Here is a 27,134-nt window from a genome sequence, read left to right as displayed (position 1 = left end):
GATGCCCTGACCGTTATTTTATATTCCTTGACACCAAATCACGCATACCATTAAATAAATTTCGGTGCTTGCTACCTTCCGTCTGAGCGAACAATCAAACTTGGTGCCTGAAACTTATGAGGACTCTTCTTTTCTGAAAATATTTTGCGTTTTTTCGCGCAACACAGCTGGATATGCTCTGGTATCAGCTCTTCAAAGCAAATTTAACGCCAAAATTCTAACAGAACAGACTGAGAGGAAAATTATCACACTTTACCTGTTAGTGTAACAAACTACACTGTTCTGAAAACTTGATACCTGAGTAGGAGGAATTATCATCTCTCGAAGATAGAATGATAGATACATGGATAGAGGTTTGCACTTCGACCTGAAATTCTATTGTGAGCTCCACTCTGCACATTACCTCATGTAGATCCAGTTCGTTCCAATAACTTAGGATGGTACTGGGCTGAGCTGAGCATACATATGCACCTCTTCTCCAGCCGTTCTTCGCCTCGATATGACATCACATTCGACCAGCAAGTGTGATATGATATTGGAAAGATCGCAGAATCGAGAGGAGTCATTCTGCCATATCCCGAGACTATGAAGAGAGAGTTAAGCATTCTGAATTGGCCGCTAAAGATGGCTAAGTGCCTTCTCGGTTTGGTCTTAGAGATATTTATGAGATATATCTGACCAGATTATAGCCTCCCAATAACGACATTGTTTGGTCCAGACTCACAACTTGGCTCCAGTAGCACATCTGAGCTTTCCTTGATGGTTGTCTTGCTGCCCTGAGAACAAAGCCCTCTCCACGAGAAAGATAACAGCGATCCATTCACTACCAACGCACGCGTAAGGAAAAGCTGCCCCCTATCACCCCATCTCTTCGCCATCGTCCTTGTTGACGTAAGGAGCCAACTGACCCTGCACAAAAAAGGCACCTTATGGAGTTTCACCAAACATCTTGAAGACCTGGACCTCGCCGATAACATCTGTCTACTCTCTCACAAAGTCTCTCATATGCAAGCGAAGGCGGACAAACTACTCACGCTGGCACGCACTGTCGCACTGGAGGTCAACATCGCCAAGACCAAGGCCATGAGACTTAACCACAATAATGCAAGGCAGATATTGGTTGACGGATACCCGGTGGAATTTGTTGAAAGCTTCTGCTACCTCGGCTGCATCATCACGGCAGATAGTGGAGCAGATGAAGATGTCAACTGCAAACTGAACAAAGCAAGGGTGGCACTCGGGCTAATGCATACAGTATGGGGAGTTCGCACATCTCCAGGCGCACTAAACTAGGAATATTCGGCTCATGCGTAAAGGCAGTATTGTTGTACCGAAGCGTATCATGGCTGGTCTCTAACACCATCACACGGAGGCTACAATCTTTCATCAACAAATGTCTCTGCATCATCGGCAGAATATTCTGGCCAAACAACATCAGTAACGATGCACTGTGAAGATTAACGAACGAGGAACCCACCGTTAGGGAAATCAAATACAGAAAGTGGTGATGGATAGGCCACACATTGAGAAAACCACCAGATAGCATCACGAGAATGGCACTGGACTGGAACCTGCAAGAGAGCAGAGGTAGCGGTCGACCAAAAAACACTTGGAGAAGGTCGATGCTGCAAGAACTAGCAGAGGCCGACATCTCATGGGACGGTGTAAAAACAACAGCACAAAACCGTGCTTGTGCTCCCAGACCCGTTGAAGGTGAGTGCAATTGCAAACAAACTATTGGGAATTAAACCTCAGAGGTTAGCAAGGCTGACTTAAGTACGTATATATAAGTACAAGGTGGTGCAAAATTAATAACCCTAAGGTAAGAGTTACAATTTTTGCAAATCTCGTCGTATATCACAGTTTGCAGTAAGTAAGCAGACAAGCAATGGAGTGCGTAAAGGTTATTTTAGTAAAAAGTTATTAAAAAAAAAAATTAGTGATTACTTTTGCACCACCTTGTATATATAGTAATTGCCGTTAATATCTCTATTGGGTGTTTAGCTGAGCACCTTCCTCAATTAGTGGTGCGTCTTGATGTTTTCCCACAAACAGAGGGACCGAAAATTCCAGGCCACCTACCAACGGAGTTGTAGTTTTTTATGAGCAGCCTCTTCATGACAGAAGTACACTAGAAAGTTTGCCTGTCCATGTTCGAACGGTATTAGAAAAAAACATTTGCTTTCATTTTTGTGCTCGCGGGAGCCACAGTGGGTTTTTAAACTCAAGTCATGCTCATACCCATTTGGCCACGGAAACCTGACTGTCACATAACACGGCTATTAGCTCATTGCGGACGTTTCTCTTCGATTTCATCTCTTCACAAAGACAGATGACATACACTTCCACTGCGAAGTTGCTTGGAAATGTGGTCATCGACCCCAGCAGGTTTTATTATGAAGCACATGAAATTCTGTTGTCCTCTTTTATATGCAAATTCTAATCAGTTTTTATTTCAAATGGCTATCACAATCCCACTGTATGACACATCAGTTGGGGAAATTCGGACGTGTTGTTTTTTTTTTGTTTTAAGATGATTCTCGAAAGTAAAGTGTTGGATTGAAGTGACCATATCTACTATTCTAATTAGCAGGGACTAATGACATATCTTCCGCCGTAGCCGAATGAGTTGTTGCCATAAGGGGGTAGAGGTAGTCAGAGGCCCGAAAAAATGATGATTTTCAATAATTTTTGTTTTGCTAGTCAACTTCTTTATTTTACAAAAATAAAAACATAGCATTAATACATCTTATTTCGACTTGACTTTAACAAAATTAAAAAAAAAAATTAATAGTTGCAAAAGGTATCGCTGTTTGTGTGGAGCCGGATTCCCCTGCAGTCCCATGCGGTGATCATCACAAGTCCTTGGAGATTCATCTAAAATCAATCGGACAAGAGAAATTAGTTTTATAAATAGATACACTTGTGCCTGATCGACGATTTTTTTTAAATTAACAATATGGCGCCCTCAGAAAATATTTTTCAGATTTTCGAGAACAAAACCGACAATTAATTGTTTAAAAAAATCGAAATTTTTAAAAAAAAAATCCTTCGATCAGGCACGAGTTTTTATGTTTTTCAAAAGGAGTATAAATTTTGTTGAAATCTACCAGGCGGTTTTTAAGTTACAGTGATCACCAGTTCAAAAAACATAGTTTTGAGGAAAGCGCATTTAAAGTTTTGCTATCCGCTCCGCAGCGTCCGCGCGCCCTTTGTTAATTGTTGAATAACTAAAGAAGTATCAGTCGGATGCACTTAAAATTTTTACAAAATATTTTTAAGATATTATACTTTAAGAAAATGAAAAAAAAATCTAATTTTTGAAAATTCTGACTGCCCTAAACTCCATAATAAAATTCGGATAGGAACGGTTTTTTCTAATCCCCCCTCGCCAGGTAATGACAAACCTCCGATTGTATTTCTGCCATGAAAAAACTGCTCATAAAAAACCTTCTGCTGCTCGGAAGTGGCACGAAATTATAGGTTCCTCCATTCGACGCACATCGCAGATAAGAGATGAAGCTCGGCCCAACACCCAATAAAGGGTTTATTCTCATATAAAGAGTATAAGAAAAAATGAGATTTATATGGCAAGTCACTGGGAGTTAGCAAGAGCAGAAACGCCAACTTGAGAATGCAGGCTGAAAGAATTTTTTTTTTTTTTGAACATTACATTACATTACATTACATAACATTAAAATAAAATAAAATTACATTAAAATATTTGGTAAGCGCATATATTTGCTTACTTGAAAAGAGACGTCAATTGTTTCCAATTTTTCTATGCAATCCTTTTCATATTTTCAAGTGCAAGTTCTGCTATTTGTTCTTCTTTTTTTTTAGTGTTGTTTTTTTACTTTTTCTAATATTTTTTATATCGTTGATTTACTCTTTTTTAATACGCACGACCGCATTTTTTTTTTCTCGCAAAAACACAGCTACACTTTATGCTCGTGTTTGTGTTGGTGTGTGTGCAAAAATCAGCCAGTCACACACTCATACATACCACTGGTACGTGCTCACACGCCAAAATCACTGATTTTGAAGTTTATTTAATATACTTCTCGATTTTATTTACTGACCGGTGTTGATTTTGAATAAAATACAATTTTTTTAGGAAATTATTGTGACTTCTCTTTATTATGATAATATTGGTATGGCTGAATTACATATGGCCGCGGCCGCGGCGGCACACCTCCATCCGATGGTCCAAATTTTCGATGACGCTGAGGCATAATTGAGGTTCTATGCCGTTAATGTGCCGAATTATCTGATCCTTTAGCTCTTGAATTGTTGCTAGCTTATCGACGTACACCTTTTCTTTCAAATAACCTCAAAGAAAGAAGTCCAACGGTGTCGTTGACGTTTAGGTGTGGTTCACATTCAAAATCGCCCTTGAAATTGAACCACCCTTTATAATAACACGCGCCGTTAAAATTAATCAGGAAGCAGAGGATACGTTGCCAAAGGTTTTCGAAGTGCTCAATCCAAGTCCGAGTAAAAGTCTTCTTTTTTTCAAATGCCATTGAGCGCCCGCCGTAGCCAAATGAGTTGGTGCGTGATTACCATTCGGAATTCACAGAGAGGTCGTTGGTTCGAATCTCGGTGAAAGCAAAATTAATAAAAACATGTTTCTAATAGCGGTCGCCCCTCGGCAGGCAATGGCAAACCTCCGAGTGTATTTCTGCCATGAAAAAGCTCCTCATAAAAATATCTGCCGTTCGGAATCGGCTTGAAACTGTAGGTCCCTCCATTTGTGGAACAACATCAAGACGCACATCACAAATAAGAGGAGGAGCTCGGCCAAACACCTAGCAGAAGTGTACGCGCCAATTATTTATTTTTATTGAGTTTTAAGAAATATTTTTTCCGCTGAGACAACGCATTTAAAAAATTAAAAATTTGAAATTTGTAAATTTCTCATTATTTAAAAATCTTCTTTATATAAAAAAATCATGCAGTTAGAAATTTTGAAAATTCATACCATAAATGGCGCGCACAACCTTTGCTAGATGTTTGCTCGAGCTTTTCGTCTAATTTGTGGCGTGTGCGTCTTGATTTTGTTCTACAAAAGGAGTGGCCTACAGTTTTAAATATATCAGAAATCTGAACCACCACAGCAATTGCGAACTTAGATTTGCATTCATTATGGGGTAACACCACTGTAGAAATTTCAAAAAATTGATTTTTTTTTATAAGCTTAAAAAATTCTTTGAACCTTTTAAAATACAGAACAAAAAGTTTTATACGTTACCGAAGTTTATTTCATAAATATTTCAAGCTTTTAACCAAGCGTTAGTGACTGCTACCTAACGACTTCTCGCAGTGAATCATCTCCTGGGCGGTTATAGCCTAATGGCTAACATTCTAATGGTAATAACCTAATAGTAAACAAATGTAATTTTAATTTTTAGTTTACAAATGTTGTTAAAAACCTATATAGTTAGGAATTCTTCTTGTTGTTTTCCAGTTTACAAACGTTTTTGTGTAGTTTGTGAACAGGTTTTTTGTGTTTTGGTAGTGATTTGAAGTAAAAATGGAAAATAAAAAAGTGTATTTAGGCAAAAAAGGTACGAAAAAATCGTATCCAACGCGGCGTCGAAGCACTGCAACGAAACGACCGTTGAACAGATATGAGGCTGGAAAAAAGCGCAAGCCGCAGGTTCTGTAGCCGATTACCATCATAAGTTACCTCTTTCACAACAAATTTTTAATGTTATTAAACCCATTTATGACGACCTTACTAGAGACGATTAATTAAACCGTTTCTTGGGAGGATTTACGCAAAATAGTAATGAAAGCTTTAACGCAACTGTGTGGAGTTTTGCTCCAAAAGCTTATTCTAGTGGCAAAAACGTCTTAAATATTGCAACGGATATCGCCGTATGCAATTTCAATGATGGACTCCAAAATATATTACGTATTAGGAAGGTTTTAGAAATGGAAATTGGGTTACAGTCCTACAATTTTTGTCTTGAAAGCGATGATAAGCGCATTCAGCACGCTGAGCAGTCACTGACGGATAGAGCAAAGGAGGCGCGTTCCGACTTTCAATCGTCCAGAAAAGAAAAAGAAGAAGAATATATAATACAGAAGGACTTTTTTACGGTGCAGGAATTGCAGCTTAATGGTAAAAAATTTTTAATATTAACATTTTTAATTTTTTCGTATGTATTACACATTTCAAAACTTTAAACGCGTTTTTCTCAAAACACGTTTTCTGAAATTGGCACGCAGCATAACTCAAACAATTTTAAATATTTTGATTCATGTTTTTCACTACGTCTATATAATAACCTTCTTAAGAGAAGAGCGTAGGGGATTTTCGATAGATTATTTTAAACGATTGTTATAATTATTTAAGTGCCGTTTTTTGGTAAAATTTTTGGATCAAACTTTGGAGTTTTGTATTTTAGTATATAAGTAATAACTTCCCAAATCAGAGTGATTGTTTTCCCTTTCCTTCTACACAAAAAAATTCTTTAAAAACCGTGTTTATTTTACGCGTGTACCCCTTAAGTCGATAAACTTTGGAAAAGTATTCTTATTAATATCATTACTAGGCCAAAATGCACTGCGCCCTCTAAGGTGGCATATTTTGTTGGCAGCAAGTCTGAAATTGGAGGTTCCTGATGGCTCTGAATGCCTCCTCAGGCCTGGATTCCACATCACTAATGGATTTGGAGTCGCACCACATATTGGAATGGCTCTACGTCTTGCGCGATCTGCATATCCGCAGAGAATTTGCTCTAGAGTTTCATTATCCACAAAAGCGGCTTAACAAAAGCGGCAGATAATTGTTTCTACTAACTGGACTTTCCTCAAATGGTATCCAGTGATAGCACGTTAGCCCTCTCTTTTCAGATTTGGGAAGATATCTTAGGCTCTCCACGCATTGTCGTGTGAGAAGGACTTGGCTTCACCGATTAGCACAAAAAAGAAACGACTGGCGGGCTTTGTTAAACTCGGTCAAAATCGCTTAAGCGATAAACGCGCCAATTAAGAAGAAGAAGAAGATGGGGAAGGTCTACTCTGGCGTCTAATAAAATTTTTTGTTGGCCTTAGTTATTCAGAGTCTTACCAACAATAACGATTGGTTCTATAATGCAAATTTTGCGTTTTTAATATTCAATTTCCGAGTTTGCTTTCTAAAAAAATGTTTTTTTTTTCAAAGTGGGCTTATTGGTACAGTTTTCCATGAATTTAATTGAATTTTCTCTGGTAACTTCATTGCAGCTTTTATGTGGATGTCCTTAGATGACGTTTCAGTATTGAGTATAAATTTTAATATATTTTTCGTAAAAAATTTTCTACTCAACTTTTCGGTGGAAAATGGAACCAATGCTGCTAACAAATATTTTTTTTTAAACTTAACGCACTTTCAAAGATAATCTCGCATTAATTATAATTTATTTTGTTTATTCTTCCCTATCCAACACTTCATCAGAAATATGTGCGCCCTTAAATTAATTTAGAAAAAGTGATTTATAAGTTTTCACTCTGGCCACCATTTTGAATCAGAATGATAAGAAAAAACTGGGCTTTCGCACTTTAATAAGTGCTAAAAAAAATGGCAGCTTTCTTTGACCGCTAGAGTAATGATATCCTTTAAGGGAAGCGAATAATAAATTCCTTTCCAGACTGTCTCTCTTTTGCCTGAATTCTAGTTGTTTAGCGAGTAGCAACTATTTATGGAAAAAGCCAAATTTGTCTCTTTGGCTATAGCAAAACTTCAGAGAAAAATCTTCTTTCGAAACAATTTGCCGATAAGAGGAGGCTTAAAACCGCAAGACGTTCGTTATTTGAACAAATATCTTACGAAAATAGGAAATGAGTATTTGCATCATATTATTGCTATTACCTTTGCTGTGATGGAGCAGGAGACCTGTCAAATCGAACTTTTCGTCCGCTTTTAGCTTTTCTAAAAAATCAAAAATCGCCTCAAATGCGGCTTGCAAGTGCCACGCCAATGCGTTCTTTTCTAGAAATATTCTATTCGGATGGGGCAAAACTTGCTTTGTAAGTTCATTCCACTCTATCCTTATGACCTGCAATATTAGTCAGATCGATTCACATCTGTTTAGTTGCTACAAAATCAGTCACATGGAAAAGCGAATTACTCGTGAGCGAGCCCAGTGCTGTAAATGCAGGTGCAAACATCTAATAACAGTTTAGTTCTTAGTGAGTCTAAAGTTTCCAAACCTCAAAGCTAAAGCTAAAACCTCAACGTGGATGCAGCTGTAGTCATCTGGTAATCGAAAAAAGAAGTAAAACGAAAACAAATTTTCATGCTCACCACTCAAAATCAGGTATTTATATTTTTATTTTATTTTTAACATTAACATTGTTTTTATAGATATTAATTTTTAAGAGATATTAACAGAAGAAAGAAAATGAAAAAAAAAAATGTATAAAATTTGGGTAACATTTTTTGGACATTTTTGAAGAGATATTAACCGAAGAAATGAAAATTTTTTAATTTTGGAAAAATATAAAAATATTTATCTCGTTTTTTTATTTTGAGTAACATTTTTTGGACATTTTTGAAGAGATTATTAACAGATGAAATGGGAAAAAAATTATAAAAATAAAAAAATATTTATCCTTTTCCCTTTTTATTTTTGGGTAACATTTTTTGGATCCTTTTAAAGAGATATTAATAGAAGAAATGGGAAAAAAATGCATAAAATTTGGGTAACATTTTTTGGACATTTTTGAAGAGATATTAACAGAAGAAATGGGAAAAAATTATAAAAATAAAAACATATTTATCCTATTTCTTTTTTATTTTTGGGTAACATTTTTTGGACATTTTTGAAGAGATATTAACAGGAGAAATGGAAAAAAATTTTGGAAAAATATAAAAATATGTATCTCGTTTTTTTTTATTTTGGGCAACATTTTTTGGACATTTTTGAAGAGATTATTAACAGAAGAAATGGGGGAAAAAATTATAAAAATAAAAAATATATATCCTTTTTCTTTTATATTTTTGGGTAATATTTTTTGGACATTTTTGAAGAGATTTTAACAACAGAAATTAAAAAAAAATGTATAAAATTTGGATAACAGTTTTTACACATTTTTTTTTCATTTCTGTTGTTAAAATCTCTTCATATTCATCTCACATATTTATTCTTTTTCTTTTTTATTTTTGGGTAACATTTTTTGGACATTTTTGAAGAGATATTAACAGGAGAAATGGAAAAAAATGTTGGAAAAATATAAAAATATGTATCTCGTTTTTTTTTATTTTAGATAACATTTTTTGGACATTTTTGAAGAGATTATTAACAGAAGAAATGGGGGAAAAAAATTATAAAAATAAAAAATATATATATCCTTTTTCTTTTATATTTTTGGGTAATATTTTTTGGACATTTTTGAAGAGATTTTAACAACAGAAATGAAAAAAAAATGTATAAAATTTGGATAACAGTTTTTACACATTTTTGAAGAGATATTAACATTAGAAATGGGAAAAAATTTTTATTAAAATATATAATTTTTTTTTCACATACATTTTTTTTTTTATATTTTTGAGTAACATTTTTTGGACATTTTTGAAGAGATATTAACAGAAGAAATGGAATAGTCGGTCTGTAAAATTTGTATGGCAAATTTGCGGAAAACTGCATTTTTCGCACGGAACTCAATGGTATTTTTCACAGCTTTGGAAGACACTAGTAAATATTAAATTAAAAATATTGAAAACTATATGTTTTTTTTTTTTGATGCGTATTCGTAATATACTGATATATATATGTATTTAGATTATTTCACCATCAGGTGCAGTGTAAGACTTTTCTGTTAACTCTTCCCCTTGTGGTGTCGTAGTAATGGTCCCAAAACCAAACAAACCTGAAAATAACGTCAAGTCCTACCGCCCCATTAGTTTGCTCGCAACATTCTCGAAGATATTCGAAAGAATATTTTTGAAAAGAATGTTACCTGTAATTGAGGATCAAAATATCATTCCTGAACATCAGTTTGGGTTTAGAGTTGGGCATGGCACACCAGAACAATGCCACAGAATTGTGCATGTTATTACAGATGCGATTGAAAGAAAAGAATACTGTTCTGCAACCTTTCTTGACGTACAACAAGCGTTCGACAGAGTTTGGGACTAGTTGGGACTACTCTTTAAAATTAAAAAACTTTTACCAGCACATTTTTACTTAGTGCTTAAATCTTATCTAAGCGACAGGCACTTTTATGTAAAGCACCAAGATGCGTCATCTGAAATATATAGTATCAACGCAGGTGTGCCCCAGGGTAGCGTTTTAGGCCCAGTCTTGTATACGATATTTACTTACGACATGCCGACAACAGAAAAGGTAGAAGTGGCAACTTTTGCTGATGATACAGCCTTCATCGCATCTAGTGAGTCCCCTGCAGAGGCCTCCTCCCTGCTACAAAATCACTTACACACTTTGGAAACTTGGCTCAATAAATGGAAAATTAATATTAATCATGAAAAGTCTATTCATGTTACATTTACACTAAGAAGAGGACAATGTCCTCCAGTGTATTTAAATGGTCATCAAATTCCTACTAGCGACACAGTCAAGTAGTTGGGAATGCATCTTGATCGACGCCTCACATGGAAAAATCATGTCAAAGCTAAGCATCAACAGCTTAAAAATAAAACCAAAAGAATGTACTGGCTACTTGGTGGCAAATCTCAACTTAGTCTAGAAAACAAGGTTAGATTGTATAAAGCTATATTGAAGCCTATATGGACCTACGGTATACAGCTTTGGGGAACTGCTAGTAAGTCCAATGTGGAGATTTTGCAACGCTACCAGTCAAAGACCTTACGAACACTTGTTAATGCACCTTGGTTTATCACAAACGAATTTGTTAAGAGAGAAATCTCAGTATATTCTAAGAGATACATTGAACGATTGTCAAATCATGTAAACACAAATGATATTTGCTTGTTGGACACAACCAATGAAATTAGACGATTAAAGCGCAATCATGTCTTAGACTTGCCATTCCTTTAAATTTGTCAATTTAATAATAATAATAAAAAAAAAAAAAAAAACAAAAAAAAAAAGAGCTAAATATGAAATTGTTAATGCTCCAATAAATTTAAAATTCTAATATAAGTTATACATGAAGTAAGTTATACAATGTTCGAGTAAAAATTAAATCTAATAATAACATGAAATATGCATAAGAATTGTAAAAAGAAAAAATTCTATAGTTTTCTGTGTAGTTTTGCACCAGTGTAAATACTATGCTGTCATTAGGTAATAAGATCTCTTTTGCTGAATATCTGTATTCTAAGATAGATTGCAAATAAAGTAATTCCATTAAAAAAAAAGAACTCTTCCCCACTTGGATTTTTTATCAGAATATTTTAAATGTGCTTTCAGGCATAGATATCGGTGCACACCGATATGAACTGTTCGTTAGAAAGCTAAACCTTTCAGTATATCAGAATTCCCTGGGTTTCAGAGATCTATTTGAAGGTGTCTTTCACATAGATAGCATCTCATGAGCTGCCAACTTTAGTTCAACATAATGTAAAATGGAATTTACAGTATTACCTCTTGTGACCCGAAGTACTGTACTTTGCCGATCACGCCTAACCTTTACATTTTGCTGACTAAATCAAGGTTCACCGAGGTGCTCACAGCAGACTATCATACAATCACTTGCATCCTTAAGAATAACTCTCACGACATTCGTAGCGGTAACTTTAGTTTGTAGGATGTTGTCTTATACTCCATTTTTAATTCTAAATAATCTCCAGTCCTCTTGGACTTAGTTAAACCGGCTATATTCGTGGAACTGCATTTCGCAGCATTTCCTGTCTCTAGGGTGAGCACCAAACAATCTTCCTTGCATCTGACGCGCTCTCTGAACTCTTCACACCACTTTGACCACTTCAGTGCTAATATTAAGTGTCAGAATTTTAGCTTCCCCCTTCCCTCATCTACCTACCCATCTATCACTGCACCAGCATTCTTTCTGCATCACGGCATTGAGCTCAAAATAAATAAATTACTTACAAGTCAATAGAAAAATCTAACGAAACATGACATTCTCAATTTAGTTGCATTTCATTCATAGCTTTTGGTTGGACTGTAACTGCCTTTCGCTGCTTTAAAATCCTTCGAGATTTGCCAATACAAATTCAGCAAAAATTATTTATCAAAGCACAAGCAATTGCTTCTAAAGTCAAGCACCGGCAGCCGAAACAGCAAAACAAAGCAGCAGAGCAGGAAAGAGCCAAGTAGCGGGGAATGTGAAGATAAGCGGTGGGGATTTGAGAGTGTATTGAATGGCAGTACCCTGCAGTGAAACATATAGCTTCTGAACTACCTGAGTACTGGTTTCCTGTGCAACTGAAGTGGTTTACCTTCTACAATTTTTCAATGCTAGCAATTGGGGCTTTGAGAAGTGAATGGCGATGTGCGTGTAAACGCCAATTGTCAGTCTTGTCTTATCAGTCTTGTCAAAACACCAGTTAATTAACTAATGAGCCCATTCATCAATTTTCTACCATTTAACGAACTAGTTCTGAACTACCTTAGCGTAAGTTTGCCTTGCTGCTGAGTTCCCCTCCCACCTTCTTTTAGGGTTCGCAATCAGTATTTTTAGCATAGCAACATGGCAATGTCCTCGTAAATGTGAATTATCAGCCACAGAGGCCGCTTAATGCCAGTTAATTAACTAATCAGCCCTCTCATCCATTGTTTACCAAATACCCAACTAGTCCGCAATAGAGCCAAAAAGTACTAGTCCAATTTGGTATGAAAGCCGTCAGGGTTGGGTAAGTTAAAAAATAAAAAAGTAAATAAAAATTGTTAAGTGATCATTCTGGAATATATTTTGTTGTGAATTCAAATATTGCAAACAAACTTTTGTTTTCCTTAAATTGTGAACCCTGGCCGCCAAAAGTGTACAAGCAACCTTAAATAAAAATTATTAAATATTGCTATTTATTTATTTATTTCCTTATTCAATTGAAGCAACAAACTTAACGGAAGCGTATTTATTTTGCATACTCCTATAACTGGTAATTTTGCAACTAGTCCACTTCTAGTCACTCTCATACTAGTATGACTTCTCAGTCAAACATCAGCACATGAACTAGAATATCTACCGAGTATCTTAGCTGCTCACCGTCGTATACATTTGCGGTGAAGGTGAACGCCAAATATTACCAAGCCACATAGGACGCACGTTTAGCACTCAGCTGTATTACAACGAATTTTTCTTACTCCAAATTCGGATGGCATTGCAGCTTACCTTTTATTCTTATTTTTAAAATTTGTGTGGATCTTTCCTTTTATAATGTTTTGATTTCCAACATTTCGCCGCTACTGCATTTTAGTGCTACGAAGTCTCTGTTTTTTTCCTAGAACTCCTACGTATTTGAGTTCAATCGTTTCGAAGCGATTGAGCAAATCCCAATTGGCATTTGTTACTGATTTTGCTGATTTCGTCAAAAAATGTAAGTGCATGTTTGCATATATGTATTGCATGTGTATGTGTGATGGTATTTTGATTGAAATTGAGGTGCAGCAACACTCATAGGAAATGAGAAAAATGCTCGAAGAATGCCATTTAATAAATAAACCAAATAGGAAGTGGAAAACAAGCAAAATCCTGATCATTAATATCAGCATACGCCAGAAATTATGCGCTCTGCTATGTTCAGATTCTTCAGATGGTACGTGAGCATTTCAGATCAATAGTTCGGCTTATTTTCTTAAAAATCAGATTGAGGATATCGCAAGATAGAGTATGCCTTCGCTGAAACCTACCAATTCTCAAAGAGCTGCCTGTGTCTGGTTCAGCGTAATTTTAAAGTTCTTAAGGGCGAAAAACATTAACGAGGTACCTAAGATATGCGACAACGAGGCACCTTTTTGTGTTGTCAAAAGCGACTTTAGAAACAATAAAGTAGTATTGCCACTGATCTTCCTCTAGAAATCGAAGTGTAGTGCATATCTCAAGGATAACAGGTTTAGCAAGTCAACTTATTGCTGTTTGACATTACTGTTTCACCGAATCTTCTTTATAAATGTATCAACATACGTCAGAGCACTTCTTCTATTCACCAAGGCCGTGAGCACAAAAAAATATACAGAAGGACCAAGCAGAAACTGTGATATCTTTGCTCTGTGCAATGCAGAAAAAGGTAAATTTAAAATTATTAAAGTGAATTGAGCGCAACGATAAGGTGAGAAGTACGGCAGGCACCAAAGTTTTGTGACTCCAAGGAGTGACTGATTTAAAGAGAAATAGAGATTGGTAACATTTGAAAGCCTATTATTTGCACTTGATAACTATAATACAGGGACTTTTGATAAGCTTTTGAGGCAAAAAAAAACCCCAACATCATCAGCAAAAAAAATTGGAAAAAATGCAATATTTTAGCCACTTCAAACTTGCGCTTTCACCACAATTCATCATAAATTCCTATAGTTCAGGTGTTGGGCCAATCTCTTCACTTCATTCGAGCTAAGCTGCATGACGCGGGTTTCTCACTCCAACAGTCATCTTAAAATATTCGCTGGTCTTCCACGTCTGGGGGGATTCCAGTCAGTGGCGTCCATTGTTAAGTCTTTAACCTCTGAGTAGCACATGGCCAATCAAGGCGATAGTTCTGCGTACTCGAAATGTTCCTAAAAAATTTGATTTGGTGAAAATTTGTCATTCCATACTAGATTTTTAAATTGGATTTATAATTTTTTTTTAGTAAAACTTAAATTATTAAAAATAAATAAAAATAAATAACTGTCTATAAGCCTATGGGCCGACTCAACTTAACGCTGTCTGGAGGCATTCCTGGGAACGAAGTAGCGAACGCATTGACTAGAGAAGCTGCGGCCTTGTTACCAATTTACCAATGGCACCGAGCTCTTCCTTGCTGTGGGACAAAATACCATCAACGAGAAGCTTAAGAGTAAGAGAGTTTAGGCTAAGAAAGGTTAACTGGTACCAAATTATGGGGTTACATCAAGAGAAATCCTTACTGGGAGGCTACTATCAAAAGAGGTTTACGTAACTCATAACCCTCCCTAAGAATGCGCAGTCATCTGCACAGAATTGCGATATGGTCTACTGACTCTTGTCGCTTGTGTGACCAATCTCAAGAGACTTCAATGCACCTTCTGCTTAAATGCTGCGCTATAGCGTGAAAAAGGTTGAGACATCACGGCCAATTGCAGCCAGCAGAAAGGCATATACGCTCAGCCCAGCTTAGCTCTATCTTAAGTTTAATAAAGCAATTGGTTTTAAATAAGGTGCTAGAATGAATAGAGGGCACAAAAAAACAAGGAGTCGAAGTGTGTGCCTGAAATCAAATCTATCTATCTAACGCTATCTAGAATGCCTTTTAAGCAGACTAGGGTATTTTCCCCCTTTTTTGCTACTTGACAAGCAGCTCATGGATTACAGGTTACTTGACTTGGGACATTGAGTCATACTCCTCGAGAGTGAAATACAGCTACAGAATCTAAGTTTTGACCCAGAATCAGTAGGTTCCATTGCCTTTTTACACCACTCTGGCAGGATGTTGCTGAAGAAGCGCCTATAACAAAACACATCTGCATTAGACTTGCATAGAAGTCAAAGCCTGTAAGTGAAATTATAAGTAATTCTCTGGCAAGACCAGCTGAGATTCTATTCAGATACGATATATTAATACTTTTCTATAGGATTTTTCAAAAATGTCATCCCAAAGTCGCTTAAAACAAGCTATACATGAAGTATTGCAATTTTTTTTATTTCTAATTGTCCATGCATGACTTTTTTTTTAGCAGAAAACCTTTTGTAGGCAACGTCATTTAGAACTCCTGCAGGAATTTGGTTTCCCCAGCTATACCGAAAAAGAATTTCTTTAAACTGCACCTGGTGCAAAAGCACACTTAATCATACCTTTTATGACAAAAACAATAAAATAATTTAAGTCAATTAATGTAACCAAATTCAACAGCCACCCAATGCATTCACCCACACCCCATGTCGTATACGCAGCTTAAACTTACCTGTTGCCAAAACTCTAAGCTGTTGCGGCAATGATTATCTGCGCGTAAACTGTGTCGCATAGGTAAATTACTAAGTCATTTTATAGTTTTTATAAAAGGTTTTTAAATATTCGATTTCACAACAAAACTCGTACAATTAGCGTTTAGAGAATTCAAAGCTGTTTAAAAATTTGCACGAATTGGAAGGTAATTTTATTTTTATTGTATTTTTCACAATGCGCTGGATAAAGATTTGTTCGCAGTATTGATTGTGCAGCTTGACTTTATTTTTACAGGTATTTTATTTTTCAATAGTCTTATTTTTGTTATGGTTTTTTTGTTTTTTTTTTCGAGTGGTAGATTATTGTATTCGGATTAGACGGATTCGTTAAGACGGACGGTGTTTCGCGTGGATTACACCATCACGTATACAATTTGTAGTGTGCTGAGTAGTTCAAGGATTGCATGAGTTTATGATTTTCAAGTGATTTTCAGAAAACGTTATGTAGGTATTTGTAAGCAGGTTTTAGTGCATGGAATTTTCGAAACTTTTAATTTTTCTTATAATTTTTTTTTTTGTCCTCAAAACATCTGTCAAATATATTCAATTTTTGTTTTCTTTATTTTTGTTTTTTATTAAAAAACAAGTTTTCTTGTAAGCGGAAAACTACTCCAAATAATACTTGATTTTTTTTTTATTTATAATTTTTTTTAATTTTATTTATAAATGAACTGTTTTTGGGTTTCGCATAAAAACAATATGTAGCAATATGTATCGTTATTTCAAACTGTATATTTTCGTAGCTATTTATTAGTTTTTTCATGGCCGCTGTAGTCGAATGCGTTGGTACGTGACTGCCATTCGAAATTCGGAGTGAACGTGGGTTCGAATCTCCATGAAACACCAAACTGAAGAAAAAATTGTTTCTAATAGCGGTCGCCCTCGGCAGGCAATGGCAAACCTCCGAGTGTATTTCTGCCATGAAATAGGTCCTCATAAAAAAAACATTAGCCGTTCGGAGTCGGCTTGAAACTGTAGGTCCCTCCATTTGTACGCCACAATTAGGAGAAAGAGCTCGGCCAAACACACAAAAAGGGGGCACGCGCCAATTATATACAGATACGAGTATGCTATATATATACAGGGTTGCCAATATTCGACAGTCCCATCTGGCAACCCTGTATCTTTTGACAGAGACGTCAGACCGCTTAATGAAATACTGCGTTGGAAGCGTCAGTCCAAGCAGATTTTTACCATGGAACAGTACACGCCACGCGAGCGCTCCCGAATTGTTGAAATTTACATTCAACAAAAGAAGTCAATTGTGAAAACTCAACGTGCGTATAAAAAATTAAATAATGTGAAAAATGCGCCTTCTAAGAACACCATTAAACGTTTGTACGAAAGGTTTTCGACTGGTGATGCTCTTTCTAATCCAAAGAGGCCAAATCAAAACCGACCGGGCCAGTGTTGAGACGTCGCCAAGGACATCCCAAAATCGCCGTTCTCAGCAGTTGAGCATTGCTCGGACCACTTTACATAAGATTCAATGTATAAGATTCAATTGACGCAAAGATTGTTACCTGCGGACAATCCTCGTCGATTGAAAAAGGCCCAAAGAGTCATCGAAATCCGTCGGGCCCGTCGAATATGGGCAACCCTGTACATACATTAAAAACTACATATATATATTTTTTTTATTGTTGTTTGTTTTTATTTATTTTTTGTTATGCCTAACACCATTTTGTAATAATTTCATTATTATTTTTTCTTCTATTTGAAATTTTTTGATTTTGTAGGATTAATAAAAACAACAAAATAACAAAATATTACATTAATATTAAAATTTTTATAATTTTTTTTAACCTTTTCTTTTTGTTTTTTTAATTTATTTATTTAATTTAATTTTGTCTTTCTTTTCTATTCTTTTATTTTTGTTTTTTCTAACGCAACCAAATTGCTAAAGGTTATTTTTTTATCATTTTAATTTTTATTTTAAAATTTTTAACTGTAACGGAACTCACAAAAATATCCAAACATTTTTCCTTTTAACTTTTTTTTAACATTTTTTTTTTAATTTTTATTTTTGTTTTTTTAAATTTTATATTTATTTTTATTTTTTTATTGTTAAAAAACATCCATCCTGTGAACATCCAAACTTTTTTAACTTTCGTTTTTTAATAAAAAAGAATTCTGCTGAAAACAACAGTAAACTTTTTTATTTTATTTTTATCCAATGTTTTAATCTATAAATAACCCTGCTTAATACCCGAATCCCTAATTTTTCTGAATTTCTTTTTGTTAGAAAAAATGTCTTCCTGAAAAAAACTCTTCATAATATTTGAATATTTTTGATTTAATTTTGATTTTTTTTTTTTTTTTTGGTTTAAAGAAATATTCGAAATATTTTATTTACATATACCATTCGCCATTTGCGCGGGAATTTCGTACAGCTCGCTACTTATTTCAAAAGCTTTTGCCAAAAGCTCGCCTGTCCTCAAACGAGCGAAACTTATTTGGAAAATATAGCAAACAATTCATTGAAAGCGCTTTCTGCAACAGAGAGCGGCACTACCTACTTATCTCTCACTCAAACTGTCCCTCTCTCGAATCTTATCGCAGTTTTGTCTTTGACTGCCAAAGTGTAGGCTTCGTCGGCCCGCTTGCTCGTGGCTCGTTGGCTCGTTGGCAACCAAACGAAGTTAATAGAGCGTGAGTAAGCGTAATTTGCAATGAGGAAAGTGAAGCGTGTGAAGGATATGCAGAACTGGCGGCACGCTATGCACACAGCCGGATTGCAAGAATGCCAGCTGTTGTGGAGAAGAGTTACAACAATTTTCGTTCACCTTTCTAACTTTCAACTTATTATTATTCAATCGAGTTCGGTTTATTCGGCAAAAAGTTGTTGAAACAAAAGTCACAATCACCCCACTTAACACTTTCAATCACCTACAGTTGTTTTTGTAGCAGATTGCCCCTTTTGGCGGCGCCTCGGAAATGACTCAGCACACAGCTGCTCAGTTCGCGAAACACAAACAACAATGCTACGAGCGCGCACAATAAATAAAAACAAAACCAAAAATATGTCGTGCGAATAGCGCGATGGGCTCGGTACAACAAAAAGCAGCGGCACACAAATATTATAACGGGATTTGCACTGCTTGCGTCGTTTGGACTATGAAGTAGATTTGCATTCAATAACTTTGTTTGTTGTCGTTCTTTCTTTGACTTCAGTTTCGTTGTTTTACGTTTTATTTGCCAAAAAATTGCATTTGCTTTGATTTTTGAATTTTTTAATTTTTTTCTATAATTTAATTTTCGTATGGGAATAACAGCGTAAGCAGCGGAAGAGTATAAAGCTGAAAGCAAGGATATAAACTGAAAGTGTAAAGGCACGAAGCAAGCACTCGCGCACACACACACACATACGCCTACAAACATTCATCCTCATAGGCAAGTAGGCGAACGTTGAAGATGAGCATTCGCAAACAAGCAAAAAAAGAAACATAAAAAAACAAACACAGAAAACAACAATAATAGTTAATTTCAGCGGTGGAACGGTAAATGTCGTCATAACGTTTTGCACGCCAGAGAGCATATGTGAGATAGGCGAAAGAGAGAGAGAGCGCGCGAGAGCTTAACAGCAAGCGAGCATATTTTACAGTTGCTCACTTCATGCCAAATCGTCTGAACAGCCAGCTATGCAAATGAAGTTGTGTACTTTTCGAGGTCATTGTTGTTGTTTGAGCCTATCTAGCAGCATAAAAATTCATATGCAGTAAAGCCCGCTTACGTGTCTCATACAAAGCATTAGGCATAATGCGACACTTAAGCGGCTTAGGTGGGTACTTAACTGGAATCGCTTAAGCACCTTAGGTAACTTAGTAAACAAGAGGCATAGCTTCCATTTTATAAAGCCATATCGATGAAGGTATACTAAGTGCGCAGTAGTATAAAATTTTATTACAAAAAAACTTGATTTCATAGGTTCTCAAATAATTTATATTTTTTTAAAGCCGTGAGGTAGCAAAGAGTTCATTCAGCCTTTGTGTGCCGTGGGGATAGAAATGGGCTAGATCGGTTGGTTGCCAACAGGTGACCTAACCATTTATAATTAACTGTGTTTGCATCTGGAAGGGTTATGCGTCTCTATTAAAATAGAATGTCACCTATATGTGGAGGAAGAAATTTCTCAGCGCATATAGGTATATTAATTAGGCCGGGTCGATTTGTGGGAAGGCAAAAAAATCGCCCATTGCTCTTTGAAAATCATATTCTAGGGATCAAAATAAGAAACTTTGCCGAAGGAACTATACCTCTAAAACGAATTCTGATGTCCCCAATTTGGGTCGAACTTTTTAGTTTCTTTTCTCATGTAAAGGCCAAAAATGGTAATATTTTGAAATGATTGTATGGGGAACCCCCCAGGGGAGTTCCAGGGGGTGTGCCACTGGCATTGGTGGATCGGCCGTCCAAAGTTAGTGGGGGTCGGTCATACATTTAGACTCGATTGGAGCACTCTAAATGGGTCAAAGTGTGATTTTTCGTTCGACCCAAATTGGGGGACATCAGAATTCGTTTTAGAGGTATGGTTCCTTCGGTAAAGTTTCTTATTTTGGTCCCTAGAATACGATTTTCACAGAGCAATGAGCGATTTTTGAATCGACCCGCCCTAATATTTATATATATAATTGGCGCGTACACCCTTTTTGGGTGTTTGGCCGAGCTCCTCCTCCTATTTGTGGTGCGTGTCTTGATGTTATTCCACAAATGGAAGGACCTACAGTTTCAAGCTGACTGCGAACGGCAGATATTTTTATGAGGAGCTTTTTCATGGCAGAAATACACTCGGAGGTTTACCATTGCCTGCCGAGGGGGGACCGCTATTAGAAAAATGTTTTTCTTAATTTTGGTGTTTCACCGAGATTCGAACTCACGATCTGTCTGTGAATCCCGAATGGTAATCACGTACCAACCCATTCGGCTACGGCGGCCACATACACTCATTTAATTTGAATACTCGTGACTACCCCTTTTTTGCTTAATCTGTTATAAAATGATATCCTTTACGAAATATTTTTTTTTATATTCTTATTTACTACGCTCGACAAGACTCTTCCATCGTGCACGGTTCTGGGCTGTTGTTTTTGCGCCATTCCATGTGATGTCGGCATCTGCTAGTTCTCGCAACATCGACCTACGTCAAGTGATCTTTGGCCGACCGTGACCTCTGCTCCCTCGCTGTTTCCAGTCCAGTTCCGTCCTCGTGATGCTATCTGGTAGTTTCCCGAGCGTTATGACCTATCCATCACCACTTTCTGCGTTTGATTTGCCATAGGACGGGCTCCTCATTCGTTGAACTGCACAGCGCGTCTTTGCTGATGGTGTTCGACCAGAGTATTCTACAAATGATGCGGAGGCATTTGCTGTCGAAAGATTGTAACCTCTGTGTGATTGTGTGAAGTGTTTCACTTCCATACAACAATGCCGACTTCACACGTAAGCTAACTGGTCGCAGTTTAAAGCACTTGGAGGTCTGCGAACTCGCCTATACTGTATGCATTCGCCCGACCGCCACCATTACTTTGTTTTAGTTCATATCTTCATCTGCGCCGCGGTCTGTCGTGATAGTACAGCCGAGGTAGCAGAAGCTTTCAACAAATTCCACCAGACACCTGCCAATCATTTTAGGTATTGTTTCATTGTGGTTAAAATACATGTATGGCTGATACTACCTAAAATCTCTCAAAACTTACTTTCAGCTTCATCTTCCCAACCTAACCAGTCGAGTGGCTGCCAACGTCATCAAGCAAGAAGCGATATACTCACCGCTTGTTCTGCTGAGAGCGAATTAATAACTGCCATCAAATCGCTGAAAACAACAAAGCTCCTGGAACAGATCAAAGCTAATTCTCAGATAAGCGCTCGAATCTTACTATCGTTAATAAAAGGCAACTGGGTCTGAGGAATGATGCCATCTGAGTTGAAAGAATGACAGATTACTCCTCTGTCAAAAAAAAGCAATCTATCAGAGTGCAAAAACTAGAGAAATTTGCAAAGGCTTTCCAATGGGTAGATGCAGAGGCTATGCAACGAACAAGCTGGCTTTCGCCCTCTCCGCCCTCTCCATCGATCAAATTAAGGCGGATTGCGGAACAGTCGGCTGAGTAGCGCACTCATCTCTACCTCTTGGCCTCAGAAAATAATAGTACTCGGATGATAGCTGCCATGTGAAGCAGGAAAATACTAGTAATGCCTGCATTGAAGCCCAAATCGGCGTCAGACTACGTCCGGGCTGTGTAGTAACGCTGAAGTTATACAACTTGGTCTCCGACAAAGGAATACGACGCGCTTGTACGGATAATAGAAGTATATCCTGGGGTCTGCACGGTCTTCTTGAAGACCTAGTCTATGCGGGATATATTTGTTTAATGGTGCACAAACACTCGCATATATCAGCGAAGATGCATTTGATTAATGATTTTGCGACGCAGGCACACCTGAGAATTAACATCAAGCATTGTAAGCTATTACTGCTGCCATCACTCCCCCAGATGAAGTAGACGAGTTCTGTTATCTCGCAGCATCATTGCAAAAAACAGCGGGTCAGCACCAAACATATACAATCGCACAGCAAATGGGCGAGCTGCCTTTGACATGCTGAATAAAGTTTGGAGATCGACGCACATATCCAGACGTACGAAGTTAACGATTTTCGAAGCCAACGTGAAGTCAGTAGTACTATAAGTATATGATTGTGAAACGTGAAACCTGACTGCATGCGTCATACAAGCGCTGCAGCCCTTCTTCAATCGTTGTCTTCGCAAAATCATGTGGATATTCTGACCGAACGTCATAACCAAAGCGACCTTTGGCCGCAACTAAACAAACGCCTGTCCACTTCGAGGTGCAGCGTCGCAAATGGAGTTGGATCGGTCATACGTTGCGTAAACCCCAGGAGGATATTACAAGAACTGCTTAGACTGGAATCAGCAAGGAAACCATGGAGGCAAAACACCAGCCAACACTTGGATACCACTGATTGAAAGAGAAGCACACAAAGCAGGACATTCCTGGAGTCTGTATTTACACAAATCAATTTAAACTCTATTTGTTAAGGCCCTATGTTCCACGTAGAAACCACAGAGTTCAGACCGTGATTAGATTATAGATGGGTATGGGAAACAGTTCCTCTCATGCCTGGTGACACGAAAACTAAAGCTTTTCTTGATTTAATATGTACAGACAAATGTCTATATATATCTATATATATATATTGTATATATGTATATGTGTGCCTCGTGAATAGAACTGTAGCACTTAAATATTTTTAACAGTTTTGACTATTTCCCTTCCTCTTAAATTTTAATATTACGTGCGCAACTAAGTTTCGGCTGTTTGTCAATAGATGCCGCCAGCAGTGTGTGCTAGTCGATTCTAACATAACCTAAAAGTCATAAACCAAGCTTAGATATAGGGTTAACAAACTGCTTCGACACATTAGTGATTTTGTTTTGGTGTCATATACTTTTGGTTTTGTGAAAATGTCTGATTTTGTGCCGAATAATCGTAATTTGTGGGAAGTGTTGATTTTCCTCTTTCATTCGAAAAAAACGGCGGCTGAAGCGCATCGAGAGCTACAAAAAGTTTATGAAGATCCTGCTTTAAGTAAAACAACATGCCGACATTGGTTCTGTCGCTTCAAAGGCGGCGATTTTATTGCTGACGACCGTCCGCGTGAAGGAAGATTAGAACCTTCGGAGACGCTGAATTACAGGCATTGCTCAATGAGGATCCAGGTCAAACGCAAGAAGAGCTTGCTTCAGAATTAGGAGCTACCCACCAATCCATTCTCAAGCGATTGCATGCTTTGGGAATGATTCAAAAACAGGGGGCTTGGGTTCCTTATGAGTTAAAATCAAGGGATGTTGATCGTCGTTTTTTGGGCTGTACACAACTACTCCAGCGGCAAAAAAGGGAGAGTTTTCTTCATCGCATCGTGGCCGGTGATAAAAAATGGATTCATTACAGCAATCCAAAGAAAATAAGCTCATGGGGATGGCCCGGTCATGCTTCTACGTCGTCACCTCGGCCGAATATTCACGCTGCAAAGGTTAAGCTATGTATTTGATGCGACCAAGTTGGTGTTATTTATTACGAACTGTTAAAACCAAGCGAAACCATCACTAGGGATTGAGACATGAAAACAGATGGCATGATTCTACAGAATGACAACGCTCGGCCTCACGTTGTCAAACCCGTTGAAACCTGCCTGCAAACACTGAAATGTGAAATCCTACCCCTCCCGGTTATCACCTTTCCCGCTCGATGGCAAATGGTCTGGCAGACCAACAGTTCCATTCATATGAAAACATCAAAAAATGGCTTGATCCGTGGATAGCCTCAAAAGATGTACAGTTCTACCGCGACGGCTTAAAAAAAAAACATGTTTACTATCCATTTTTTATGGTTTTTACTAATATTGTAAAAATAAAAATAGTGGTTAAATTTCAAAGGCCGCTGTTGCATGTAAATCACATCTAAACGTCAAATTTTTTCTACATTTTATTTAACATATTTCACTTTCAGATTAATTCAATTTGAACCATGGAAAGATACTCAATCGAGCAACGCGTTAAAGTTATTCAGGCGTATTATGAAAACGGGCGTTCAAATCAAAATGCATATCGCGCACTTCGTGAAGAAAATCATCTTCAGTGATAAGGCACATTTTCACCTCAGTGGATTCGTCAATAAGCAGAATTGCCGCATTTGAGAGAATGATAATCCAAGAGTGATTGCCGAAAAACCAATGCACCCACAAATAGTGACTGTTTGGTGCGGTTTCTGGGCCGGCGGCATCATTGGGCCGTATTTTTTCCAAAATGAAACCGGTCAGGCAGTTACTGTGAATAGTGTTCACTATTGTGAGATGATAACGAACTTTTTATGGCCCGTATTGGAAGATATGGATGTGGACGATATGTGGTTTCAACAGGACGGTGCCACTTGTCACACAGCTAACGAAACAATGACTCTTTTGCGCGAAAAATTTGATGGCCGAATAATCTCACGTCGCGGCGATGTCAATCGGTCGCCAAGATCCTGTGATTTGACACCGTTGGACTTCTTCCTTTGGGGTTATTTCAAAGAAAAGGTGTACGTCGATAAGCCAGCAACAATTCAAGAGCTAAATGATGAGATAAATCGGCACATTAACGGCATAGAACCTCAATTATGCCTCAGCGTCATCGAAAATTTGGACCATCGGATGGAGGTATGCCGCCGAGGCGCGGCGGCCATTTGGCCAATATTTTGTTTTATGCGTAATTGAGTCATACTAATATTACCATAATAAAGAGAAATGACACCGGCCCTTGAAACTTAACCACCCTTTATAAAAAACAATTAATGAAAACAAACAAATAAAAAAAATTGTGGAATTACAGGCCGGCAGACTGGGGTCTACATAAAATCGGTGCTCCATGGTTGACATGATTCCAACCCTTGATCTGATCTAGAACAAACAAATTAAAAAAATTCTTCATTAGTCTTACCAATCAAAGAAAAAAAAATTCACAAACTGGCGTCAACTTAAAAAAAAATTTTTTTACCCTCTTTTTTTTGCCTTTTCAAATTTTTTAAAAATACTGCAAACTTAAAGTTTTCAAAATCTGAGGCAGGCGCGATAGACAGATGTATAGTAAAAAATTCGTATCAAACTTCAAAGCGATCGGTCAAGTGGAACTTGAGATATCATGACGATCATCTCAAAAAAAGTAGTTTGGAGAAAATCGCGTCTGAAGTTTGAGCAACAATTCCAATAGAATAACTTAGGTCATATTATTTACTACTCACTCTGGATTAATCGGCGATATATTTCCAGGTGTATATTATAGAAGTATAGGGTATATATATATATATTAGGCCGGGTCGATTTGTGGGGAGGCAAAACAATCGCCCATTGCTCTGTGAAAATCATATTCTAGGGATCAAAATAAGAAACTTTGCCAAAGGAACCATACCTCTAAAACGAATTCTGATGTCCCCCAATTTAGGTCGAATATTTGGGTAGGGGCAAATTTTGCGAATTGTCGTATAGTTCCACCGTGTGGTCCAGTGTTTGTTGGCTCACCGTCTGTGCATATTCCAATTATTGCATCCAGTGACATATTTTTATCGTTGAAAAAACCATTTAATTTGGTTGTTTTATATTCAGCGGTTTCATGTTACAGTCTTACGTACCCAATCAATTCAGAATTGGATTCTCTCAAAATAACAAGATGAGGTTCTTTTACCATCCTAGTATGATACTTCTCATCAATTTTATCTATCATTGAAGTATCATCTTTTCTGCCATCGAATGAAAACGCTAACAAATTGGTATCATCTAACCGTTTGCGAAGCACTTCTTGTCTGCATTTCTCTTTTTCTCTGCGAACTTGCGATTTATCTATGATGAGAGGTTTCCCATGCTTATCTTTAATTTTAAAATCTTGCAAAAAAGCGGTTCCCTATGCTGATGCTACTCTGTCAGGCACACCAAATCTGGCACATACCAAGGCAAAGTTAAAACAATCGTATCTCTCTGTGTATTGTGAACTTGTGCTTCAATCCATATCTTCTTGAACCGGTGGCGGTGCGTATGTTGAATCATCGGGATATTGGTATGTTGGCATTGATGACATAGACGTTGCTCTTTGCTCTTCAGTTTCCATCACAAATGCATCCATTGTTACTCTTCTCTGATTATGTTGATCGTGCATGACCTCTTTGAGGCGTTCGGGAACCCAGCCGCATGCACATGGAGCTGCCTTCAAATCGCATTTACATATTCCAATGTAAAAAATTGTTTCCAGTTAAATCAGTAGACACACCAAACACAGTCACATCACGCTTGGGTATAAGACTCATTGGGTTTTCGATAGTTATTGATGTAGTTGCTTCAACTTGCGGTGTAGAGGATGGTGGATTCATTGTAAACTTTTTGATTTGGAATGGTCTCTTCACTTATTATTTTTTTTGAAATATTTTTTATCTGAAATTAGCACTTCACACTTTGAGTTCTTCACAACGACTTAATGCATTCACAAAAACTGTTGCATTATATATAGTCTACGAGACGAGGTAATAAGAATGAA

This window comes from Anastrepha obliqua, chromosome 4 (genome assembly GCF_027943255.1).
Source record: "Anastrepha obliqua isolate idAnaObli1 chromosome 4, idAnaObli1_1.0, whole genome shotgun sequence".
Lineage (NCBI taxonomy): Eukaryota > Metazoa > Arthropoda > Insecta > Diptera > Tephritidae > Anastrepha > Anastrepha obliqua.
This window is presented reverse-complemented; position numbering follows the sequence as displayed.